This window comes from Hydractinia symbiolongicarpus, chromosome 13, assembly GCF_029227915.1.
Source record: "Hydractinia symbiolongicarpus strain clone_291-10 chromosome 13, HSymV2.1, whole genome shotgun sequence".
Classification (NCBI taxonomy): Eukaryota; Metazoa; Cnidaria; class Hydrozoa; order Anthoathecata; family Hydractiniidae; genus Hydractinia; species Hydractinia symbiolongicarpus.
Genome location: NC_079887.1, coordinates 527,760 through 554,162, shown reverse-complemented (window position 1 = coordinate 554,162; position 26,403 = coordinate 527,760).

Below are 26,403 nucleotides of genomic sequence, written 5' to 3'. Positions count from 1 at the left end.
AGAAGTTTAATCGCTGGCAAACGTAAACCCGCGATTTCCCGTAAATCCCGGGCTTGGCCCGTATAGTCAAAAGTATACAAAGAAAGTACCCAGGGAGTAAACTCATTTCCTGAACGATTTTTTAAATTACTTTTTCACCACTAAAACGCATGAGACTTGTAGTTTTTAAAAATATTTTCATTTTTGATGAGACGCTGAATAAAAGAAGTTTAATCGCCGGCAAACGAAATCCCGCGTTTTCCTGTAAATCCCGGGCTTGGCCCGTATAGTCAAAAGTATACAAAGAAAGTACCCAGGGAGTAAACTCATTTCCCGAACGATTTTTTAAATTTTTTTTTCACCACTAAAACGCATGAGACTTGTAGTTTTCAAAAATGTTTTCATTTTTGATGAGACGCTGAATAAAAGAAGTTTAATCGCCGGCAAACGAAAACCCGCTATTTCCCGTAAATCCCGGCTTGGCCCGTATAGTCAAAAGTATACAAAGAAAGTACCCAGGGAGTAAACTCATTTCCCGAACGATTTTTTAAATTATTTTTTCACCACTAAAACGCATGAGACTTGTAGTTTTCAAAAATGTTTTCATTTTTGATGAGACGCTGAATAAAAGCAGTTTAATCGCCGGCAAACGAAATCCCGCGTTTTCCCGTAAATCCGGGGCTTGGCCCGTATAGTCGAATGTATACAAAGAAAGTACCCAGGGAGTAAACTCATTTCACGAACGATTTTTTAAATTTTTTTTTCACCACTAAAACGCATGAGACTTGTAGTTTTCAAAAGTGTTTTCATTTTTGATGAGACGCTTAATGAAAGAGGTTTAATCGCCGGAAAACGAAAACCCGCGATTTCCCGTAAATCCCGGGCTTGGCCCGTATAGTCGAATGTATACAAAGAAAGTACCCAGGGAGTAAACTCATTTCCCGAACGATTTTTTAAATTACTTTTTCACCACTAAAACGCATGAGACTTGTAGTTTTTAAAAATGTTTTCATTTTTGATGAGACGCTGAATAAAAGAAGTTTAATCGCCGGCAAACGAAATCCCGCGTTTTCCTGTAAATCCCGGGCTTGGCCCGTATAGTCAAAAGTATACAAAGAAAGTACCCAGGGAGTAAACTCATTTCCCGAACGATTTTTTAAATTTTTTTTTCACCACTAAAACGCATGAGACTTGTAGTTTTCAAAAATGTTTTCATTTTTGATGAGACGCTGAATAAAAGAAGTTTAATCGCCGGCAAACGAAAACCCGCTATTTCCCGTAAATCCCGGCTTGGCCCGTATAGTCAAAAGTATACAAAGAAAGTACCCAGGGAGTAAACTCATTTCCCGAACGATTTTTTAAATTATTTTTCCACCACTAAAACGCATGAGACTTGTAGTTTTCAAAAATGTTTTCATTTTTGATGAGACGCTGAATAAAAGAAGTTTAATCGCCGGCAAACGAAAACCCGCGATTTCCCGTAAATCCCGGGCTTGGCCCGTATAGTCAAAAGTATACAAAGAAAGTACCCAGGGAGTAAACTCATTTCCCGAACGATTTTTTAAATTACTTTTTCACCACTAAAACGCATGAGACTTGTAGTTTTTAAAAATGTTTTCATTTTTGATGAGACGCTGAATAAAAGAAGTTTAATCGCCGGCAAACGAAAACCTGCGATTTCCCGTAAATCCTGGACTCGGCCCGTATAGTCAAAAGTATACAAAGAAAGTACCCAGGGAGTAAACTCATTTCCCAAACGATTTTTTAAATTATTATTTCACCACTAAAACGCATGAGACTTGTAGTTTTCAAGAATGTTTTCATTTTTGATGAGACGCTGAATAAAAGAAGTTTAATCGCCGGCAAACGAAATCCCGCGTTTTCCGTTAAATCCCGGGCTTGGCCCGTATAGTCAAAAGTATTCAAAGAAAGTACCCAGGGAGTAAACTCATTTCCCGAACGATTTTTTAAATTTTTTTTTCACCACTAAAACGCATGAGACTTGTAGTTTTCAAAAATGTTTTCATTTTTGATGAGACGCTGAATAAAAGAAGTTTAATCGCCGGCAAACAAAAACCCGCTCTTTCCCGTAAATCCCGGCTTGGCCCGTATAGTCAAAAGTATACAAAGAAAGTACCCAGGGAGTAAACTCATTTCCCGAACGATTTTTTAAATTATTTTTTCACCACTAAAACGCATGAGACTTGTAGTTTTCAAAAATGTTTTCATTTTTGATGAGACGCTAAATAAAAGAAGTTTAATCGCCGGCAAACGAAAACCCGCCATTTCCCGTAAATCCCGTGCTTGGCCCGTATAGTCAAAAGTATACAAAGAAAGTACCCAGGGAGTAAACTCATTTCCCGAACGATTTTTTAAATTACTTTTTCACCCACTAAAACGCATGAGACTTGTAGTTTTTAAAAATGTTTTCATTTTTGATGAGACGCTAAATAAAAGAAGTTTAATCGCCGGCAAACGAAAACCCGCCATTTCCCGTAAATCCCGGGCTTGGCCCGTATAGTCAAAAGTATACAAAGAAAGTACCCAGGGAGTAAACTCATTTCCCAAACGATTTTTTAAATTACTTTTTCACCACTAAAACGCATGAGACTTGTAGTTTTCAAAAATGTTTTCATTTTTGATGAGACGCTGAATAAAAAAAGTTTAATCGCCGGCAAACGAAAACCCGCGATTTCCCGTAAATCCCGGGCTTGGCCCGTATAGTCAAAAGTATACAAAGAAAGTACCCAGGGAGTAAACTCATTTCCCGAACGATTTTTTAAATTACTTTTTCACCACTAAAACGCATGAGACTTGTAGTTTTTCAAAATGTTTTCATTTTTGATGAGACGCTGAATAAAAGAAGTTTAATCGCCGTCAAACGAAAACCCGCGATTTCCCGTAAATCCCGGCTTGGCCCGTATAGTCAAAAGTATACAAAGAAAGTACCCAGGGAGTAAACTCATTTCCCGAACGATTTTTTAAATTACTTTTTCACCACTAAAACGCATGAGACTTGTAGTTTTTAAAAATGTTTTCATTTTTGATGAGACGCTGAATAAAAGAAGTTTAATCGCCGGCAAACGAAAACCTGCGATTTCCCGTAAATCCTGGACTCGGCCCGTATAGTCAAAAGTATACAAAGAAAGTACCCAGGGAGTAAACTCATTTCCAGAACGATTTTTTAAATTATTTTTTCACCACTAAAACGCATTTAAAAATGTTTTCATTTTTGATGAGACGCTGAATAAAAGAAGTTTAATCGCCGGCAAACGAAAACCCGCGGTTTCCCGTAAATCCCGGGCTTGGCACGTATAGTCGAATGTATACAAAGAAAGTACCCTGTGAGTAAACTCATTTCTGGAACGATTTTTTAAATTATTTTTTCACCACTAAAACGCATAAGACTTGTAGTTTTTAAAAATGTTTTCATTTTTGATGAGACGCTGAATAAAAGAAGTTTAATCGCCGGCAAACGAAAACCCGCCATTTCCCGTAAATCCCGGGCTTGGCCCGTATAGTCAAAAGTATACAAAAAAAGTACCCAGGGAGTAAACTCATTTCCCGAACGATTTTTTATATTATTTTTTTACCACTAAACGCATGAGACTTGTAGTTTTTAAAAAGGTTTTCATTTTTGATGAGACGCTAAATAAAAGCAGTTTAATCGCCGGCAAACGAAAACCTGCGATTTCCCTAAATCCCGGACTCGGCCCGTATAGTCAAAAGTATACAAAGAAAGTACCCAGGGAGTAAACTCATTTCCAGAACGATTTTTTAAACTATTTTTTCACCACTAAAACGCATAAGACTTGTAGTTTTTAAAAATGTTTTCATTTTTGATGAGACGCTGAATAAATGAAGTTTAATCGCCGGCAAACGAAAACCCGCGATTTCCCGTAAATCCCGTGCTTGGCCCGTATAGTCAAAAGTTTACAAAGAAAGTACCCAGGGAGTAAACTCATTTCCCGAACGAATTTTTATATTATTTTTTTACCACTAAACGCATGAGACTTGTAGTTTTCAAAAATATTTTCATTTTTGATGGGACGCTGAATAAAAGAAGTTTAATCGCCGGCAAACTAAAATCCGCGATTTCCTGTAAATCCCGGACTCGGTCCGTATAGTCAAAAGTATACAAAGAAAGTACCCAGGGAGTAAACTCATTTCCCGAAGGATTTTTTAAATTACTTTTTCACCACTAAAACGCATGAGACTTGTAGTTTTTAAAAATGTTTTCATTTTTGATGAGACGCTGAATAAAAGAAGTTTAATCGCCGGCAAACGAAAACCTGCGATTTCCCGTAAATCCTGGACTCGGCCCGTATAGTCAAAAGTATACAAAGAAAGTACCCAGGGAGTAAACTCATTTCCAGAACGATTTTTTATATTATTTTTTCACCACTAAAACGCATTTAAAAATGTTTTCATTTTTGATGAGACGCTGAATAAAAGAAGTTTAATCGCCGGCAAACGAAAACCCGCGATTTCCCGTAAATCCCGGGCTTGGCACGTATAGTCGAATGTATACAAAGAAAGTACCCTGTGAGTAAACTCATTTCTGGAACGATTTTTTAAATTATTTTTTCACCACTAAAACGCATAAGACTTGTAGTTTTTAAAAATGTTTTCATTTTTGATGAGACGCTGAATAAAAGAAGTTTAATCGCCGGGAAACGAAAACCCGCGATTTCCCGTAAATTCCGGCTTGGCCCGTATAGTCAAAAGTATACAAAGAAAGTACCAAGGAAGTAAACTCATTTCCCGAACGATTTTTTAAATTATTTTTTCAACACTAAAACGCATGAGACTTGTAGTTTTTAAAAATGTTTTCATTTTTGATGAGACGCTGAATAAAAGCAGTTTAATCGCCGGCAAACGAAAACCTGCGATTTCCCGTAAATCCCGGACTCGGCCCGTATAGTCAAAAGTATACAAAGAAAGTACCCAGGGAGTAAACTTATTTCCCGAACGATTTTTTAAATTATTTTTTCACCACTAAAACGCATGAGACTTGTAGTTTTCAACAATGTTTTCATTTTTGATGAGACGCTGAATAAAAGAAGTTTAATCGCCGGCAAACGAAAACCCGCGATTTCCCGTAAATCCCGGGCTTGGCCCGTATAGTCAAAAGTATGCAAAGAAAGTACCCAGGGAGTAAACTCATTTCCCGAACGATTTTTTAAATTACTTTTTCACTACTAAAACGCATGAGACTTGTAGTTTTTAAAAATGTTTTCATTTTTGATGAGACGCTAAATAAAAGAAGTTTAATCGCCGGCAAACGAAAACCCGCGATTTCCCGTAAATCCCGGGCTTGGCCCGTATAGTCAAAAGTATACAAAGAAAGTACCCAGGGAGTAAACTCATTTCCCGAACGATTTTTTAAATTACTTTTTCACCACTAAAACGCATGGGACTTGTAGTTTTCAAAAATGTTTTCATTTTTGATGAGACGCTGAATAAAAAAAGTTTAATCGCCGGCAAACGAAAACCCGCGATTTCCCGTAAATCCCGGGCTTGGCCCGTATAGTCAAAAGTATACAAAGAAAGTACCCAGGGAGTAAACTCATTTCCCGAACGATTTTTTAAATTACTTTTTCACCACTAAAACGCATGAGACTTGTAGTTTTTAAAAATGTTTTCATTTTTGATGAGACGCTGAATAAAAGAAGTTTAATCGCCGGCAAACGAAAACCGGCGATTTCCCGTAAATCCCGGCTTGGCCCGTATAGTCAAAAGTATACAAAGAAAGTACCCAGGGAGTAAATTCATTTCCCGAACGATTTTTCAAATTATTTTTTCACCACTAAAACGCATGAGACTTGTAGTTTTCAAAAATGTTTTCATTTTTGATGAGACGCTGAATAAAAGAAGTTTAATCGCCGGCAAACGAAAACCCGCGATTTCCTGTAAATCCCGGGCTTGGCCCGTATAGTCAAAAGTATACAAAGAAAGTACCCAGGAAGTAAACTCATTTCCCGAACGATTTTTTAAATTACTTTTTCACCACTAAAACGCATGAGACTTGTAGTTTTTAAAAATGTTTTCATTTTTGATGAGACGCTGAATAAAAGAAGTTTAATCGCCGGCAAACGAAAACCTGCGATTTTCCGTAAATCCTGGACTCGGCCCGTATAGTCAAAAGTATACAAAGAAAGTACCCAGGGAGTAAACTCATTTCCCAAACGATTTTTTAAATTATTATTTCACCACTAAAACGCATGAGACTTGTAGTTTTCAAGAATGTTTTCATTTTTGATGAGACGCTGAATAAAAGAAGTTTAATCGCCGGCAAACGAAATCCCGCGTTTTCCGGTAAATCCCGGGCTTGGCCCGTATAGTCAAAAGTATACAAAGAAAGTACCCAGGGAGTAAACTCATTTCCCGAACGATTTTTTAAATTTTTTTTTCACCACTAAAACGCATGAGACTTGTAGTTTTCAAAAATGTTTTCATTTTTGATGAGACGCTGAATAAAAGAAGTTTAATCGCCGGCAAACGAAAACCCGCTATTTCCCGTAAATCCCGGCTTGGCCCGTATAGTCAAAAGTATACAAAGAAAGTACCCAGGGAGTAAACTCATTTCCCGAACGATTTTTTAAATTACTTTTTCACCCACTAAAACGCATGAGACTTGTAGTTTTTAAAAATGTTTTCATTTTTGATGAGACGCTGAATAAAAGCAGTTTAATCGCCGGCAAACGAAAACCCGCCATTTCCCGTAAATCCCGGGCTTGGCGCGTATAGTCAAAAGTATACAAAGAAAGTACCCAGGGAGTAAACTCATTTCTGGAACGATTTTTTAAATTATTTTTTCACCACTAAAACGCATAAGACTTGTAGTTTTTAAAAATGTTTTCATTTTTGATGAGACGCTGAATAAAAGAAGTTTAATCGCCGGGAAACGAAAACCCGCGATTTCCCGTAAATTCCGGCTTGGCCCGTATAGTCAAAAGTATACAAAGAAAGTACCAAGGAAGTAAACTCATTTCCCGAACGATTTTTTAAATTATTTTTTCACCACTAAAACGCATGAGACTTGTAGTTTTTAAAAATGTTTTCATTTTTGATGAGACGCTGAATAAAAGCAGTTTAATCGCCGGCAAACGAAAACCTGCGATTTCCCGTAAATCCCGGACTCGGCCCGTATAGTCAAAAGTATACAAAGAAAGTACCCAGGGAGTAAACTTATTTCCCGAACGATTTTTTAAATTATTTTTTCACCACTAAAACGCATGAGACTTGTAGTTTTCAACAATGTTTTCATTTTTGATGAGACGCTGAATAAAAGAAGTTTAATCGCCGGCAAACGAAAACCCGCGATTTCCCGTAAATCCCGGGCTTGGCCCGTATAGTCAAAAGTATGCAAAGAAAGTACCCAGGGAGTAAACTCATTTCCCGAACGATTTTTTAAATTACTTTTTCACTACTAAAACGCATGAGACTTGTAGTTTTTAAAAATGTTTTCATTTTTGATGAGACGCTAAATAAAAGAAGTTTAATCGCCGGCAAACGAAAACCCGCGATTTCCCGTAAATCCCGGGCTTGGCCCGTATAGTCAAAAGTATACAAAGAAAGTACCCAGGGAGTAAACTCATTTCCCGAACGATTTTTTAAATTACTTTTTCACCACTAAAACGCATGGGACTTGTAGTTTTCAAAAATGTTTTCATTTTTGATGAGACGCTGAATAAAAAAAGTTTAATCGCCGGCAAACGAAAACCCGCGATTTCCCGTAAATCCCGGGCTTGGCCCGTATAGTCAAAAGTATACAAAGAAAGTACCCAGGGAGTAAACTCATTTCCCGAACGATTTTTTAAATTACTTTTTCACCACTAAAACGCATGAGACTTGTAGTTTTTAAAAATGTTTTCATTTTTGATGAGACGCTGAATAAAAGAAGTTTAATCGCCGGCAAACGAAAACCGGCGATTTCCCGTAAATCCCGGCTTGGCCCGTATAGTCAAAAGTATACAAAGAAAGTACCCAGGGAGTAAATTCATTTCCCGAACGATTTTTCAAATTATTTTTTCACCACTAAAACGCATGAGACTTGTAGTTTTCAAAAATGTTTTCATTTTTGATGAGACGCTGAATAAAAGAAGTTTAATCGCCGGCAAACGAAAACCCGCGATTTCCTGTAAATCCCGGGCTTGGCCCGTATAGTCAAAAGTATACAAAGAAAGTACCCAGGAAGTAAACTCATTTCCCGAGCGATTTTTTAAATTACTTTTTCACCACTAAAACGCATGAGACTTGTAGTTTTTAAAAATGTTTTCATTTTTGATGAGACGCTGAATAAAAGCAGTTTAATCGCCGGCAAACGAAAACCTGCGATTTCCCGTAAATCCCGGACTCGGCCCGTATAGTCAAAAGTATACAAAGAAAGTACCCAGGGAGTAAACCTAATTCCCGAACGATTTTTTAAATTATTTTTTCACCACTAAAACGCATGAGACTTGTAGTTTTCAACAATGTTTTCATTTTTGATGAGACGCTGAATAAAAGAAGTTTAATCGCCGGCAAACGAAAACCCGCGATTTCCCGTAAATCCCGGGCTTGGCCCGTATAGTCAAAAGTATGCAAAGAAAGTACCCAGGGAGTAAACTCATTTCCCGAACGATTTTTTAAATTACTTTTTCACTACTAAAACGCATGAGACTTGTAGTTTTTAAAAATGTTTTCATTTTTGATGAGACGCTAAATAAAAGAAGTTTAATCGCCGGCAAACGAAAACCCGCGATTTCCCGTAAATCCCGGGCTTGGCCCGTATAGTCAAAAGTATACAAAGAAAGTACCCAGGGAGTAAACTCATTTCCCGCACGATTTTTTAAATTACTTTTTCACCACTAAAACGCATGGGACTTGTAGTTTTCAAAAATGTTTTCATTTTTGATGAGACGCTGAATAAAAAAAGTTTATTCGCCGGCAAACGAAAACCCGCGATTTTCCGTAAATCCCGGGCTTGGCCCGTATAGTCAAAAGTATACAAAGAAAGTACCCAGGGAGTAAACTCATTTCCCGAACGATTTTTTAAATTACTTTTTCACCACTAAAACGCATGAGACTTGTAGTTTTTAAAAATGTTTTCATTTTTGATGAGACGCTGAATAAAAGAAGTTTAATCGCCGGCAAACGAAAACCCGCGATTTCCCGTAAATCCCGGCTTGGCCTGTATAGTCAAAAGTATACAAAGAAAGTACCCAGGGAGTAAACTCATTTCCCGAACGATTTTTCAAATTATTTTTTCACCACTAAAACGCATGAGACTTGTAGTTTTCAAAAATGTTTTCATTTTTGATGAGACGCTGAATAAAAGAAGTTTAATCGCCGGCAAACGAAAACCCGCGATTTCCTGTAAATCCCGGGCTTGGCCCGTATAGTCAAAAGTATACAAAGAAAGTACCCAGGAAGTAAACTCATTTCCCGAACGATTTTTTAAATTACTTTTTCACCACTAAAACGCATGAGACTTGTAGTTTTTAAAAATGTTTTCATTTTTGATGAGACGCTGAATAAAAGAAGTTTAATCGCCGGCAAACGAAAACCTGCGATTTTCCGTAAATCCTGGACTCGGCCCGTATAGTCAAAAGTATACAAAGAAAGTACCCAGGGAGTAAACTCATTTCCCAAACGATTTTTTAAATTATTATTTCACCACTAAAACGCATGAGACTTGTAGTTTTCAAGAATGTTTTCATTTTTGATGAGACGCTGAATAAAAGAAGTTTAATCGCCGGCAAACGAAATCCCGCGTTTTCCGGTAAATCCCGGGCTTGGCCCGTATAGTCAAAAGTATACAAAGAAAGTACCCAGGGAGTAAACTCATTTCCCGAACGATTTTTTAAATTTTTTTTTCACCACTAAAACGCATGAGACTTGTAGTTTTCAAAAATCTGTTCATTTTTGATGAGACGCTGAATAAAAGAAGTTTAATCGCCGGCAAACGAAAACCCGCTATTTCCCGTAAATCCCGGCTTGGCCCGTATAGTCAAAAGTATATAAAGAAAGTACCCAGGGAGTAAACTCATTTCCCGAACGATTTTTTAAATTATTTTTTCACCACTAAAACGCATGAGACTTGTAGTTTTCAAAAATGTTTTCATTTTTGATGAAACGCTGAATAAAAGAAGTTTAATCGCCGGCAAACGAAAACCCGCGATTTCCCGTAAATCCCGGGCTTGGCCCGTATAGTCAAAAGTGTACAAAGAAAGTACCCAGGGAGTAAACTCATTTCCCGAACGATTTTTTAAATTACTTTTTCACCCACTAAAACGCATGAGACTTGTAGTTTTTAAAAATGTTTTCATTTTTGATGAGACGCTGAATAAAAGCAGTTTAATCGCCGGCAAACGAAAACCCGCCATTTCCCGTAAATCCCGGGCTTGGCCCGTATAGTCAAAAGTATACAAAGCAAGTACCCAGGGAGTAAACTTATTTCCCAAACGATTTTTTAAATTATTTTTTCACCACTAAAACGCATGAGACTTGTAGTTTTCAACAATGTTTTCATTTTTGATGAGACGCTAAATAAAAGAAGTTTAATCGCCAACAAACGAAAACCCGCGATTTCCCGTAAATCCCGGGCTTGGCCCGTATAGTCAAAAGTATACAAAGAAAGTACCCAGGGAGTAAACTCATTTCCCGAACGATTTTTTAAATTACTTTTTCACCACTAAAACGCATGAGACTTGTAGTTTTCAAAAATGTTTTCATTTTTGATGAGACGCTGAATAAAAGAAGTTTAATCGCCGGGAAACGAAAATCCGCGATTTCCCGTAAATCCCGGGCTTGGCCCGTATAGTCAAAAGTATACAAAGAAAGTACCCAGGGAGTAAACTCATTTCCCGAACGATTTTTTAAATTACTTTTTCACCACTAAAACGCATGAGACTTGTAGTTTTTAAAAATGTTTTCATTTTTGATGAGACGCTGAATAAAAGAAGTTTAATCGCCGGCAAACGAAATCCCGCGTTTTCCTGTAAATCCCGGGCTTGGCCCGTATAGTCAAAAGTATACAAAGAAAGTACCCAGGGAGTAAACTCATTTCCCGAACGATTTTTTAATTTTTTTTTTCACCACTAAAACGCATGAGACTTGTAGTTTTTAAAAATGTTTTCATTTTTGATGAGACGCTGAATAAAAGAAGTTTAATCGCCGGCAAACGAATACCCGCTATTTCCCGTAAATCCCGGCTTGGCCAGTATAGTCAAAAGTATACAAAGAAAGTACCCAGGGAGTAAACTCATTTCCCGAACGATTTTTTAAATTATTTTTTCACCACTAAAACGCATGAGACTTGTAGTTTTCAAAAATGTTTTCATTTTTGATGAGACGCTGAATAAAAGAAGTTTAATCGCCGGCAAACGAAAACCGGCGATTTCCCGTAAATCCCGGGCTTGGCCCGTATAGTCAAAAGTATACAAAGAAAGTACCCAGGGAGTAAACTATTTTCCCGAACGATTTTTTAAATTACTTTTTCACCACTAAAACGCATGAGACTTGTAGTTTTTAAAAATGTTTTCATTTTTGATGAGACGCTGAATAAAAGAAGTTTAATCGCCGGCAAACGAAAACCTGCGATTTCCCGTAAATCCTGGACTCGGCCCGTATAGTCAAAAGTATACAAAGAAAGTACCCAGGGAGTAAACTCATTTCCCGAACGATTTTTTAAATTACTTTTTCACCCACTAAAACACATGAGACTTGTAGTTTTTAAAAATGTTTTCATTTTTGATGAGACGCTGAATAAAAGCAGTTTAATCGCCGGCAAACGAAAACCCGCCATTTCCCGTAAATCCCGGGCTTGGCCCGTATAGTCAAAAGTATACAAAGAAAGTACCCAGGGAGTAAACTTATTTCCCAAACGATTTTTTAAATTATTTTTTCACCACTAAAACGCATGAGACTTGTAGTTTTCAACAATGTTTTCATTTTTGATGAGACGCTCAATAAAAGAAGTTTAATCGCCGGCAAACGAAAACCCGCGATTTCCCGTAAATCCCGGGCTTGGCCCGTATAGTCAAAAGTATGCAAAGAAAGTACCCAGGGAGTAAACTCATTTCCCGAACGATTTTTTAAATTACTTTTTCACTACTAAAACGCATGAGACTTGTAGTTTTTAAAAATGTTTTAATTTTTGATGAGACGCTAAATAAAAGAAGTTTAATCGCCAACAAACGAAAACCCGCGATTTCCCGTAAATCCCGGGCTTGGCCCGTATAGTCAAAAGTATACAAAGAAAGTACCCAGGGAGTAAACTCATTTCCCGAACGATTTTTTAAATTACTTTTTCACCACTAAAACGCATGAGACTTGTAGTTTTCAAAAATGTTTTCATTTTTGATGAGACGCTGAATAAAAGAAGTTTAATCGCCGGGAAACGAAAATCCGCGATTTCCCGTAAATCCCAGGCTTGGCCCGTATAGTCAAAAGTATACAAAGAAAGTACCCAGGGAGTAAACTCACTTCCCGAACGATTTTTTAAATTACTTTTTCACCACTAAAACGCATGAGACTTGTAGTTTTTAAAAATGTTTTCATTTTTGATGAGACGCTGAATAAAAGAAGTTTAATCGCCGGCAAACGAATACCCGCTATTTCCCGTAAATCCCGGCTTGGCCCGTATAGTCAAAAGTATACAAAGAAAGTACCCAGGGAGTAAACTCATTTCCCGAACGATTTTTTAAATTATTTTTTCACCACTAAAACGCATGAGACTTGTAGTTTTCAAAAATGTTTTCATTTTTGATGAGACGCTGAATAAAAGAAGTTTAATCGCCGGCAAACGAAAACCGGCGATTTCCCGTAAATCCCGGGCTTGGCCCGTATAGTCAAAAGTATACAAAGAAAGTACCCAGGGAGTAAACTATTTTCCCGAACGATTTTTTAAATTACTTTTTCACCACTAAAACGAATGAGACTTGTAGTTTTTAAAAATGTTTTCATTTTTGATGAGACGCTGAATAAAAGAAGTTTAATCGCCGGCAAACGAAAACCCGCGATTTCCCGTAAATCCCGGGCTTGGCCCGTATAGTCAAAAGTATGCAAAGAAAGTACCCAGGGAGTAAACTCATTTCCCAAACGAGTTTTTAAATTATTATTTCACCACTAAAACGCATGAGACTTGTAGTTTTCAAGAATGTTTTCATTTTTGATGAGACGCTGAATAAAAGAAGTTTAATCGCCGGCAAACGAAAACTCGCGATTTCCCGTAAATCCCGGGCTTGGCCCGTATAGTCAAAAGTATACAAAGAAAGTACCCAGGGAGTAAACTAATTTCCCGAACGATTTTTTAAATTACTTTTTCACCCACTAAAACGCATGAGACTTGTAGTTTTTAAAAATGTTTTCATTTTTGATGAGATGCTGAATAAAAGCAGTTTAATCGCCGGCAAACGAAAACCCGCCATTTTCCGTAAATCCCGGGCTTGGCCCGTATAGTCAAAAGTATACAAAGAAAGTACCCAGGGAGTAAACTTATTTCCCAAACGATTTTTTAAATTATTTTTTCACCACTAAAACGCATGAGACTTGTAGTTTTCAACAATGTTTTCATTTTTGATGAGACGCTGAATAAAAGAAGTTTAATCGCCGGCAAACGAAAACCCGCGATTTCACGTAAATCCCGGGCTTGGCCGTATAGTCAAAAGTATGCAAAGAAAGTACCCAGGGAGTAAACTCATTTCCCGAACGATTTTTTAAATTACTTTTTCACTACTAAAACGCATGAGACTTGTAGTTTTTAAAAATGTTTTCATTTTTGATGAGACGCTAAATAAAAGAAGTTTAATCGCCAACAAACGAAAACCCGCGATTTCCCGTAAATCCCAGGCTTGGCCCGTATAGTCAAAAGTATACAAAGACAGTACCCAGGGAGTAAACTCATTTCCCGAACGATTTTTTAAATTACTTTTTCACCACTAAAACGCATGAGACTTGTAGTTTTTAAAAATGTTTTCATTTTTCATGAGACGCTGAATAAAAGAAGTTTAATCGCCGGCAAACGAAATCCCGCGTTTTCCTGTAAATCCCGGGCTTGGCCCGTATAGTCAAAAGTATACAAAGAAAGTACCCAGGGAGTAAACTCATTTCCCGAACGATTTTTTAAATTTTTTTTTCACCACTAAAACGCATGAGACTTGTAGTTTTCAAAAATGTTTTCATTTTTGATGAGACGCTGAATAAAAGAAGTTTAATCGCCGGCAAACGAAAACCCGCTATTTCCCGTAAATCCCGGCTTGGCCCGTATAGTCAAAAGTATACAAAGAAAGTACCCAGGGAGTGAACTCATTTCCCGAACGATTTTTTAAATTATTTTTTCACCACTAAAACGCATGAGACTTGTAGTTTTCAAAAATGTTTTCATTTTTGATGAGACGCTGAATAAAAGAAGTTTAATCGCCGGCAAACGAAAACCCGCGATTTCCCGTAAATCCCGGGCTTGGCCCGTATAGTCAAAAGTATACAAAGAAAGTACCCAGGGAGTAAACTATTTTCCCGAACGATTTTTTAAATTACTTTTTCACCACTAAAACGCATGAGACTTGTAGTTTTTAAAAATGTTTTCATTTTTGATGAGACGCTGAATAAAAGAAGTTTAATCGCCGGCAAACGAAAACCTGCGATTTCCCGTAAATCCTGGACTCGGCCCGTATAGTCAAAAGTATACAAAGAATGTACCCAGGGAGTAAACTCATTTCCCAAACGATTTTTTAAATTATTATTTCACCACTAAAACGCATGAGACTTGTAGTTTTCAAGAATGTTTTCATTTTTGATGAGACGCTGAATAAAAGAAGTTTAATCGCCGGCAAACGAAATCCCGCGTTTTCCTGTAAATCCCGGGCTTGGCCAGTATAGTCAAAAGTATACAAAGAAAGTACCCAGGGAGTAAACTCATTTCCCAAACGATTTTTTAAATTATTATTTCACCACTAAAACGCACGAGACTTGTAGTTTTCAAGAATGTTTTCATTTTTGATGAGACGCTGAATAAAAAAAGTTTAATCGCCGGCAAACGAAATCCCGCGTTTTCCTGTAAATCCCGGGCTTGGCCCGTATAGTCAAAAGTATACAAAGAAAGTACCCAGGGAGTAAACGCATTTCCCGAACGATTTTTTAAATTTTTTTTTCACCACTAAAACGCATGAGACTTGTAGTTTTCAAAAATGTTTTTCATTTTTGATGAGACGCTGAATAAAAGAAGTTTAATCGCCGGCAAACGAAAACTCGCTATTTCCCGTAAATCCCGGCTTGGCCCGTATAGTCAAAAGTATACAAAGAAAGTACCCAGGGAGTAAACTCATGTCCCGAACGATTTTTTAAATTACTTTTTCACCCACTAAAACGCATGAGACTTGTAGTTTTTAAAAATGTTTTCATTTTTGATGAGACGCTGAATAAAAGAAGTTTAATCGCCGGCAAACGAAAACCTGCGATTTCCCGTAAATCCTGGACTCGGCCCGTATAGTCAAAAGTATACAAAGAAAGTACCCAGGGAGTAAACTCATTTCCCAAACGATTTTTTAAATTATTATTTCACCACTAAAACGCATGAGACTTGTAGTTTTCAAGAGTGTTTTCATTTTTGATGAGACGCTGAATAAAAGCAGTTTAATCGCCGGCAAACGAAAACCTGCGATTTCCCTAAATCCCGGACTCGGCCCGTATAGTCAAAAGTATACAAAGAAAGTACCCAGGGAGTAAACTCATTTCCCGAACGATTTTTTATATTATTTTTTTACCACTAAACACATGAGACTTGTTGTTTTCAAAAATATTTTTATATTTGATGGGACGCTGAATAAAAGAAGTTTAATCGCCGGCGAACAAAAATCTGCGATTTCCCGTTAATCCCGGACTCGGCCCGTATAATCAAAAGTATACAAAAAAGTACCCAGGGAGTAAACTCATTTCCTGAACGATTTTCTAAATTTTTTTTTCACCACTAAAACGCATGAGACTTGTATTTTTCAAAAATGTTTTCATTTTTGATGAGACGCTGAATAAAAGCAGTTTAATCGCCGGCAAACGAAAACCTGCGATTTACCGTAAATCCTGGACTCGGCCCGTATAGTCAAAAGTATACAAAGAAAGTACACAGGGAGTAAACTCATTTTCCAAACGATTTTTTAAATTATTATTTCACCACTAAAACACATGAGACTTGTAGTTTTCAAGAATGTTTTCATTTTTGATGAGACGCTTTATAAAAGCAGTTTAATCGCTGGCAAACGAAAACCCGCGATTTCCCGTAAATCCCGGGCTTGGCACGTATAGTCGAATGTATACAAAGAAAGTACCCTTTGAGTAAACTCATTTCCAGAACGATTTTTTAAATTATTTTTTCACCACTAAAACGCATAAGACTTGTAGTTTTTAGAAATGTTTTCATTTTTTATGAGACGCTGAATAAAAGAAGTTTATTCGCCGGCAAACGAAAACCCGCGATTTCCCGTAAATCCTGGCTTGGCCCGTATAGTCAAAAGTATACAAAGAAAGTACCCAGGGAGTAAACTCATTTCCCGAACGATTTTTTAAATTATTTTTTCACCACTAAAACGCATGAGACTTGTAGTTTTCAAAAATGTTTTCATTTTTGATGAGACGCTGAATAAAAGCAGTTTAATCGCCGGCAAACGAAAAGCCGCGATTTCCCGTAAATCCCGGGCTTGGCACGTATAGTCAAAAGTATACAAAGAAAGTACCCAGGGAGTAAACTCATTTCCTGAACGATTTTTTAAATTATTTTTTCACCACTAAAACGCATAAGACTTGTAGTTTTTAAAAATGTTTTCATTTTTGATGAGACGCTGAATAAAAGAAGTTTAATCGCCGGCAAACGAAAACCTGCGATTTCCCGTAAATCCCGGCTTGGCCCGTATAGTCAAAAGTATACAAAGAAAGTACCCAGGGAGTAAAGTCATTTCCTGAACGATTTTTTAAATTATTTTTTCACCACTAAAACGCATGAGACTTGTAGTTTTCAAAAATGTTTTCATTTTTGATGAGACGCTGAATAAAAGAAGTTTAATCGCCGGCAAACGAATTCCCGCGTTTTCCTGTAAATCCCGGGCTTGGCCCGTATAGTCAAAAGTATACAAAGAAAGTACCCAGGGAGTAAACGCATTTCCCGAACGATTTTTTAAATTTTTTTTTCACCACTAAAACGCATGAGACTTGTAGTTTTCAAAAATGTTTTCATTTTTGATGAGACGCTGAATAAAAGAAGTTTAATCGCCGGCAAACGAAAACCCGCTATTTCCCGTAAATCCCGGCTTGGCCCGTATAGTCAAAAGTATACAAAGAAAGTACCCAGGGAGTAAACTCATTTCCCGAACGATTTTTAAATTACTATTTCACCCACTAAAACGCATGAGACTTGTAGTTTTTAAAAATGTTTTCATTTTTGATGAGACGCTGAATAAAAGAAGTTTAATCGCCGGCAAACGAAAACCTGCGATTTCCCGTAAATTCTGGACTCGGCCCGTATTGTCAAAAGTATACAAAGAAAGTACCCAGGGAGTAAACGCATTTCCCGAACGATTTTTTAAAATTTTTTTTCACCACTAAAACGCATGAGACTTGTAGTTTTCAAAAATGTTTTCATTTTTGATGAGACGCTGAATAAAAGAAGTTTAATCGCCGGCAAACGAAACCCCGCTATTTCCCGTAAATCCCGGCTTGGCCCGTATAGTCAAAAGTATACAAAGAAAGTACCCAGGGAGTAAACTCATTTCCCGAACGATTTTTTAAATTACTTTTTCACCCACTAAAACGCATGAGACTTGTAGTTTTTAAAAATGTTTTCATTTTTGATGAGACGCTGAATAAAAGAAGTTTAATCGCCGGCAAACGAAAACCTGCGATTTCCCGTAAATCCTGGACTCGGCCCGTATAGTCAAAAGTATACAAAGAAAGTACCCAGGGAGTAAACTCATTTCCCAAACGATTTTTTAAATTATTATTTCACCACTAAAACGCATGAGACTTGTAGTTTTCAAGAATGTTTTCATTTTTGATGAGACGCTGAATAAAAGCAGTTTAATCGCCGGCAAACGAAAACCTGTGATTTCCCTAAATCCCGGACTCGGCCCGTATAGTCAAAAGTATACAAAGAAAGTACCCAGGGAGTAAACTCATTTCCCGAACGATTTTTTATATTATTTTTTTACCACTAAACACATGAGACTTGTAGTTTTCAAAAATATTTTTATATTTGATGGGACGCTGAATAAAAGAAGTTTAATCGCCGGCAAACAAAAATCTGCGATTTCCCGTAAATCCCGGACTCGGCCCGTATAGTCAAAAGTATACAAAAAAGTACCCAGGGAGTAAACTCATTTCCGGAACGATTTTTTAAATTACTTTTTCACCACTAAAACGCATGAGACTTGTAGTTTTCAAAAATGTTTTCATTTTTGATGAGACGCTGAATAAAAGCAGTTTAATCGCCGGCAAAGGAAAAGCCGCGATTTCCCGTAAATCCCGGGCTTGGCACGTATAGTCAAAAGTATACAAAGAAAGTACCCAGGGAGTAAACTCATTTCCTGAACGATTTTTTAAATTATTTTTTCACCACTAAAACGCATAAGACTTGTAGTTTTTAAAAATGTTTTCATTTTTGATGAGACGCTGAATAAAAGAAGTTTATTCGCCGGCAAACGAAAACCCGCGATTTCCCGTAAATCCCGGCTTGGCCCGTATAGTCAAAAGTATACAAAGAAAGTACCCAGGGAGTAAACTCATTTCCTGAACGATTTTTTAAATTATTTTTTCACCACTAAAACGCATGAGACTTGTAGTTTTCAAAAATGTTTTCATTTTTGATGAGACGCTGAATAAAAGAAGTTTAATCGCCGGCAAACGAAAACCTGCGATTTCCCGTAAATCCTGGACTCGGCCCGTATAGTCAAAAGTATACAAAGAAAGTACCCAGGGAGTAAAGTCATTTCCCAAACGATTTTTTAAATTATTATTTCACCACTAAAACGCATGAGACTTGTAGTTTTCAAGAATGTTTTCATTTTTGATGAGACGCTGAATAAAAGCAGTTTAATCGCCGGCAAACGAAAACCTGTGATTTCCCTAAATCCCGGACTCGGCCCGTATAGTCAAAAGTATACAAAGAAAGTACCCAGGGAGTAAACTCATTTCCCGAACGATTTTTTATATTATTTTTTTACCACTAAACACATGAGACTTGTAGTTTTCAAAAATATTTTTATATTTGATGGGACGCTGAATAAAAGAAGTTTAATCGCCGGCAAACAAAAATCTGCGATTTCCCGTAAATCCCGGACTCGGCCCGTATAGTCAAAAGTATACGAAGAAAGTACCCAGGGAGTAAACTCATTTCCGGAACGATTTTTTAAATTACTTTTTCACCACTAAAACGCATGAGACTTGTAGTTTTCAAAAATGTTTTCATTTTTGATGAGACGCTGAATAAAAGCAGTTTAATCGCCGGCAAACGAAAAGCCGCGATTTCCCGTAAATCCCGGGCTTGGCACGTATAGTCAAAAGTATACAAAGAAAGTACCCAGGGAGTAAACTCATTTCCTGAACGATTTTTTAAATTATTTTTTCACCACTAAAACGCATAAGACTTGTAGTTTTTAAAAATGTTTTCATTTTTGATGAGACGCTGAATAAAAGAAGTTTATTCGCCGGCAAACGAAAACCCGCGATTTCCCGTAAATCCCGGCTTGGCCCGTATAGTCAAAAGTATACAAAGAAAGTACCCAGGGAGTAAACTCATTTCCTGAACGATTTTTTAAATTATTTTTTCACCACTAAAACGCATGAGACTTGTAGTTTTCAAAAATGTTTTCATTTTTGATGAGACGCTGAATAAAAGAAGTTTAATCGCCGGCAAACGAAAACCTGCGATTTCCCGTAAATCCTGGACTCGGCCCTTATAGTCAAAAGTATACAAAGAAAGTACCCAGGGAGTAAAGTCATTTCCCAAACGATTTTTTAAATTATTATTTCACCACTAAAACGCATGAGACTTGTAGTTTTCAAGAATGTTTTCATTTTTGATGAGACGCTGAATAAAAGAAGTTTAATCGCCGGCAAACGAAATCCCGCGTTTTCCTGTAAATCCCGGGCTTGGCCCGTATAGTCAAAAGTATACAAAGAAAGTACCCAGGGAGTAAACGCATTTCCCGAACGATTTTTTAAATTTTTTTTTCACCACTAAAACGCATGAGACTCGTAGTTTTCAAAAATGTTTTCATTTTTGATGAGACGCTGAATAAAAGAAGTTTAATCGCCGGCAAACGAAAACCCGCTATTTCCCGTAAATCCCGGCTTGGCCCGTATAGTCAAAAGTATACAAAGAAAGTACTCAGGGAGTAAACACATTTCCCGAACGATTTTTTAAATTACTTTTTCACCCACTAAAACGCATGAGACTTGTAGTTTTTAAAAATGTTTTCATTTTTGATGAGACGCTGAATAAAAGAAGTTTAATCGCCGGCAAACGAAAACCTGCGATTTCCCGTAAATCCTGGACTCGGCCCGTATAGTCAAAAGTATACAAAGAAAGTACCCAGGGAGTAAACGCATTTCCCGAACGATTTTTTAAATTTTTTTTTCACCACTAAAACGCATGAGACTTGTAGTTTTTAAAAATGTTTTCATTTTTGATGAGACGCTGAATAAAAGAAGTTTAATCGCCGGCAAACGAAAACCCGCTATTTCCCGTAAATCCCGGCTTGGCCCGTATAGTCAAAAGTATACAAAGAAAGTACCCAGGGAGTAAACTCATTTCCCGAACGATTTTTTAAATTACTTTTTCACCCACTAAAACGCATGAGACTTGTAGTTTTTAAAAATGTTTTCATTTTTGATGAGACGCTGAATAAAAGAAGTTTAATCGCCGGCAAACGAAAACCTGCGATTTCCCGTAAATCCTGGACTCGGCCCGTATAGTCAAAAGTATACAAAGAAAGTACCCAGGGAGTAAACTCATTTCCCAAAGGATTTTTTAAATTACTTTTTCACCCACTAAAACGCATGAGACTTGTAGTTTTTAAAAATGTTTTCATTTTTGATGAGACGCTGAATAAAAGAAGTTTAATCGCCGGCAAACGAAATCCCGCGTTTTCCTGTAAATCCCGGGCTTGGCCCGTATAGTCAAAAGTATACAAAGAAAGTACCCAGGGAGTAAACGCATTTTCCGAACGATTTTTTAAATTTTTTTTTCACCACTAAAACGCATGAGACTTGTAGTTTTCAAAAATGTTTTCATTTTTGATGAGACGCTGAATAAAAGAAGTTTAATCGCCGGCAAACGAAAACCCGCTATTTCCCGTAAATCCCGGCTTGGCCCGTATAGTCAAAAGTATACAAAGAAAGTACCCAGGGAGTAAACTCATTTCCCGAACGATTTTTTAAATTACTTTTTCACCCACTAAAACGCATGAGACTTGTAGTTTTTAAAAATGTTTTCATTTTTGATGAGACGCTGAATAAAAGAAGTTTAATCGCCGGCAAACGAAAACCTGCGATTTCCCGTAAATCCTGGACTCGGCCCGTATAGTCAAAAGTATACAAAGAAAGTACCCAGGGAGTAAACGCATTTCCCGAACGATTTTTTAAATTTTTTTTTCACCACTAAAACGCATGAGACTTGTAGTTTTTAAAAATGTTTTCATTTTTGATGAGACGCTGAATAAAAGAAGTTTAATCGCCGGCAAACGAAAACCCGCTATTTCCCGTAAATCCCGGCTTGGCCCGTATAGTCAAAAGTATACAAAGAAAGTACCCAGGGAGTAAACTCATTTCCCGAACGATTTTTTAAATTACTTTTTCACCCACTAAAACGCATGAGACTTGTAGTTTTTAAAAATGTTTTCATTTTTGATGAGACGCTGAATAAAAGAAGTTTAATCGCCGGCAAACGAAAACCTGCGATTTCCCGTAAATCCTGGACTCGGCCCGTATAGTCAAAAGTATACAAAGAAAGTACCCAGGGAGTAAACTCATTTCCCAAACGATTTTTTAAATTACTTTTTCACCCACTAAAACGCATGAGACTTGTAGTTTTCAAGAATGTTTTCATTTTTGATGAGACGCTGAATAAAAGAAGTTTAATCGCCGGCAAACGAAATCCCGCGTTTTCCTGTAAATCTAGGGCTTGGCCCGTATAGTCAAAAGTATACAAAGAAAGTACCCAGGGAGTAAACGCATTTCCCGAACGATTTTTTAAATTTTTTTTTCACCACTAAAACGCATGAGACTTGTAGTTTTCAAAAATGTTTTCATTTTTGATGAGACGCTGAATAAAAGAAGTTTAATCGCCGGCAAACGAAAACCCGCTATTTCCCGTAAATCCCGGCTTGGCCCGTATAGTCAAAAGTATACAAAGAAAGTACCCAGGGAGTAAACTCATTTCCCGAACGATTTTTTAAATTACTTTTTCACCCACTAAAACGCATGAGACTTGTAGTTTTTAAAAATGTTTTCATTTTTGATGAGACGCTGAATAAAAGAAGTTTAATCGCCGGAAAACGAAAACCTGCGATTTCCCGTAAATCCTGGACTCGGCCCGTATAGTCAAAAGTATACAAAGAAAGTACCCAGGGAGTAAACGCATTTCCCGAACGATTTTTTAAATTTTTTTTTCACCACTAAAACGCATGAGACTTGTAGTTTTCAAAAATGTTTTCATTTTTGATGAGACGCTGAATAAAAGAAGTTTAATCGCCGGCAAACGAAAACCCGCTATTTCCCGTAAATCCCGGCTTGGCCCGTATAGTCAAAAGTATACAAAGAAAGTACCCAGGGAGTAAACTCATTTCCCGAACGATTTTTTAAATTACTTTTTCACCCACTAAAACGCATGAGACTTGTAGTTTTTCAAAATGTTTTCATTTTTGATGAGACGCTGAATAAAAGAAGTTTAATCGCCGGCAAACGAAAACCTGCGATTTCCCGTAAATCCTGGACTCGGCCCGTATAGTCAAAAGTATACAAAGAAAGTACCCAGGGAGTAAACTCATTTCCCAAACGATTTTTTAAATTATTATTTCACCACTAAAACGCATGAGACTTGTAGTTTTCAAGAATGTTTTCATTTTTGATGAGACGCTGAATAAAAGCAGTTTAATCGCCGGCAAACGAAAACCTGTGATTTCCCGTAAATCCCGGCTTGGCCCGTATAGTCAAAATTATACAAAAGAGTTCCCAGGGAGTAAACTCATTTCCTGAACGATTTTCTAAATTATTTTTTCACCACTAAAACGCATGAGACTTGTATTTTTCAAAAATGTTTTCATTTTTGATGAGACGCTGAATAAAAGCAGTTTAATCGCCGGCAAACGAAAACACGCGATTTCCCGTAAATCCCAGGCTTGGCACGTATAGTCGAATGTATACAAAGAAAGTACCCTGTGAGTAAACTCATTTCCAGAACGATTTTTTAAATTATTTTTTCACCACTAAAACGCATAAGACTTGTAGTTTTTAAAAATGTTTTCATTTTTGATGAGACGCTGAATAAAAGAAGTTTATTCGCCGGCAAACGAAAACCCGCGATTTCCCGTAAATCCTGGCTTGGCCCGTATAGTCAAAAGTATACAAAGAAAGTACCCAGGGAGTAAACTCATTTCCCGAACGATTTTTTAAATTATTTTTTCAACACTAAAACCCATGAGACTTGTAGTTTTCAAAAATGTTTTCATTTTTGATGAGACGCTGAATAAAAGCAGTTTAATCGCCGGCAAACGAAAAGCCGCGATTTCCCGTAAATCCCGGGCTTGGCACGTATAGTCAAAAGTATACAAAGAAAGTACCCAGGGAGTAAACTCATTTCCTGAACGATTTTTAAAATTATTTTTTCACCACTAAAACGCATAAGACTTGTAGTTTTTAAAAATGTTTTCATTTTTGATGAGACGCTGAATAAAAGAAGTTTATTCGCCGGCAAACGAAAACCCGCGATTTCCCGTAAATCCCGGCTTGGCCCGTATAGTCAAAAGTATACAAAGAAAGTACCCAGGGAGTAAACTCATTTCCTGAACGATTTTTTAAATTATTTTTTCACCACTAAAACGCATGAGACTTGTAGTTTTCAAAAATGTTTTCATTTTTGATGAGACGCTGAATAAAAGCAGTTTAATCGCCGGCAAACGAAAACCTGCGATTTCCCTAAATCCCGGACTCGGCCCGTATAGTCAAAAGTATACAAAGAAAGTACCCAGGGAGTAAACTCATTTCCCGAACGATTTTTTATATTATTTTTTTACCACTAAACACATGAGACTTGTAGTTTTCAAAAATATTTTTATATTTGATGGGACGCTGAATAAAAGAAGTTTAATCGCCGGCAAACAAAAATCTGCGATTTCCCGTAAATCCCGGACTCGGCCCGTATAGTCAAAAGTATACAAAGAAAGTACCCAGGGAGTAAACTCATTTTCCAAACGATTTTTTAAATTATTATTTCACCACTAAAACGCATAAGACTTGTAGTTTTTAAAAATGTTTTCATTTTTGATGAGACGCTGAAAAAAAGAAGTTTATTCGCCGGCAAAGGAAAACCCGCGATTTCCCGTAAATCCTGGCTTGGCCCGTATAGTCAAAAGTATACAAAGAAAGTACCCAGGGAGTAAACTCATTTCCCGAACGATTTTTTAAATTATTTTTTCACCACTAAAACGCATGAGACTTGTAGTTTTCAAAAATGTTTTCATTTTTGATGAGACGCTGAATAAAAGCAGTTTAATCGCCGGCAAACGAAAAGCCGCGATTACCCGTAAATCCCGGGCTTGGCACGTATAGTCAAAAGTATACAAAGAAAGTACCCAGGGAGTAAACTCATTTCCTGAACGATTTTTTAAATTATTTTTTCACCACTAAAACGCATAAGACTTGTAGTTTTTAAAAATGTTTTCATTTTTGATGAGACGCTGAATAAAAGAAGTTTATTCGCCGGCAAACGAAAACCCGCGATTTCCCGTAAATCCCGGCTTGGCCCGTATAGTCAAAAGTATACAAAGAAAGTACCCAGGGAGTAAACTCATTTCCTGAACGATTTTTTAAATTATTTTTTCACCACTAAAACGCATGAGCCTTGTAGTTTTCAAAAATGTTTTCATTTTTGATGAGACGCTGAATAAAAGCAGTTTAATCGCCGGCAAACGAAAACCTGCGATTTCCCTAAATCCCGGACTCGGCCCGTATAGTCAAAAGTATACAAAGAAAGTACCCAGGGAGTAAACTCATTTCCAGAACGATTTTTTAAATTATTTTTTCACCACTAAAACGCATAAGACTTGTAGTTTTTAAAAATGTTTTCATTTTTGATGAGACGCTGAATAAAAGAAGTTTAATCGCCGGCAAACGAAAACCCGCGATTTCCCGTAAATCCCGGGCTTGGCCCGTATAGTCAAAAGTATACAAAAAAGTACCCAGGGAGTAAACTCATTTCCCGAACGATTTTTTATATTATTTTTTTACCACTAAACGCATGAGACTTGTAGTTTTCAAAAATATTTTCATATTTGATGGGACGCTGAATAAAAGAATTTTAATCGCCGGCAAACGAAAATCTGCGATTTCCCGTAAATCCCGGACTCGGCCCGTATAGTCAAAAGTATACAAAGAAGGTACCCAGGGAGTAAACTCATTTCCCGAACGATTTTTTAAATTATTTTTTCACCACTAAGACGCATGAGACTTGTAGTTTTCAAAAATGTTTTCATTTTTGATGAGACGCTGAATAAAAGAAGTTTAATCGCCGGCAAACGAAAACCCGCGATTTCCCGTAAATCCTGGCTTGGCCCGTATAGTCAAAAGTATACAAAGAAAGTACCCAGGGAGTAAACTCATTTCCCGAACGATTTTTTAAATTATTTTTTCACCACTAAAACGCATGAGACTTGTAGTTTTCAAAAATGTTTTCATTTTTGATGAGACGCTGAATAAAAGCAGTTTAATCGCCGGCAAACGAAAAGCCGCGATTTCCCGTAAATCCCGGGCTTGGCACGTATATTCAAAAGTATACAAAGAAAGTACCCAGGGAGTAAACTCATTTCCTGAACGATTTTTTAAATTATTTTTTCACCACTAAAACGCATAAGACTTGTAGTTTTTAAAAATGTTTTCATTTTTGATGAGACGCTGAATAAAAGAAGTTTATTCGCCGGCAAACGAAAACCCGCGATTTCCCGTAAATCCCGGCTTGGCCCGTATAGTCAAAAGTATACAAAGAAAGTACCCAGGGAGTAAACTCATTTCCTGAACGATTTTTTAAATTATTTTTTCACCACTAAACGCATGAGACTTGTAGTTTTCAAAAATATTTTCATATTTGATGGGACGCTGAATAAAAGAATTTTAATCGCCGGCAAACGAAAATCTGCGATTTCCCGTAAATCCCGGACTCGGCCCGTATAGTCAAAAGTATAC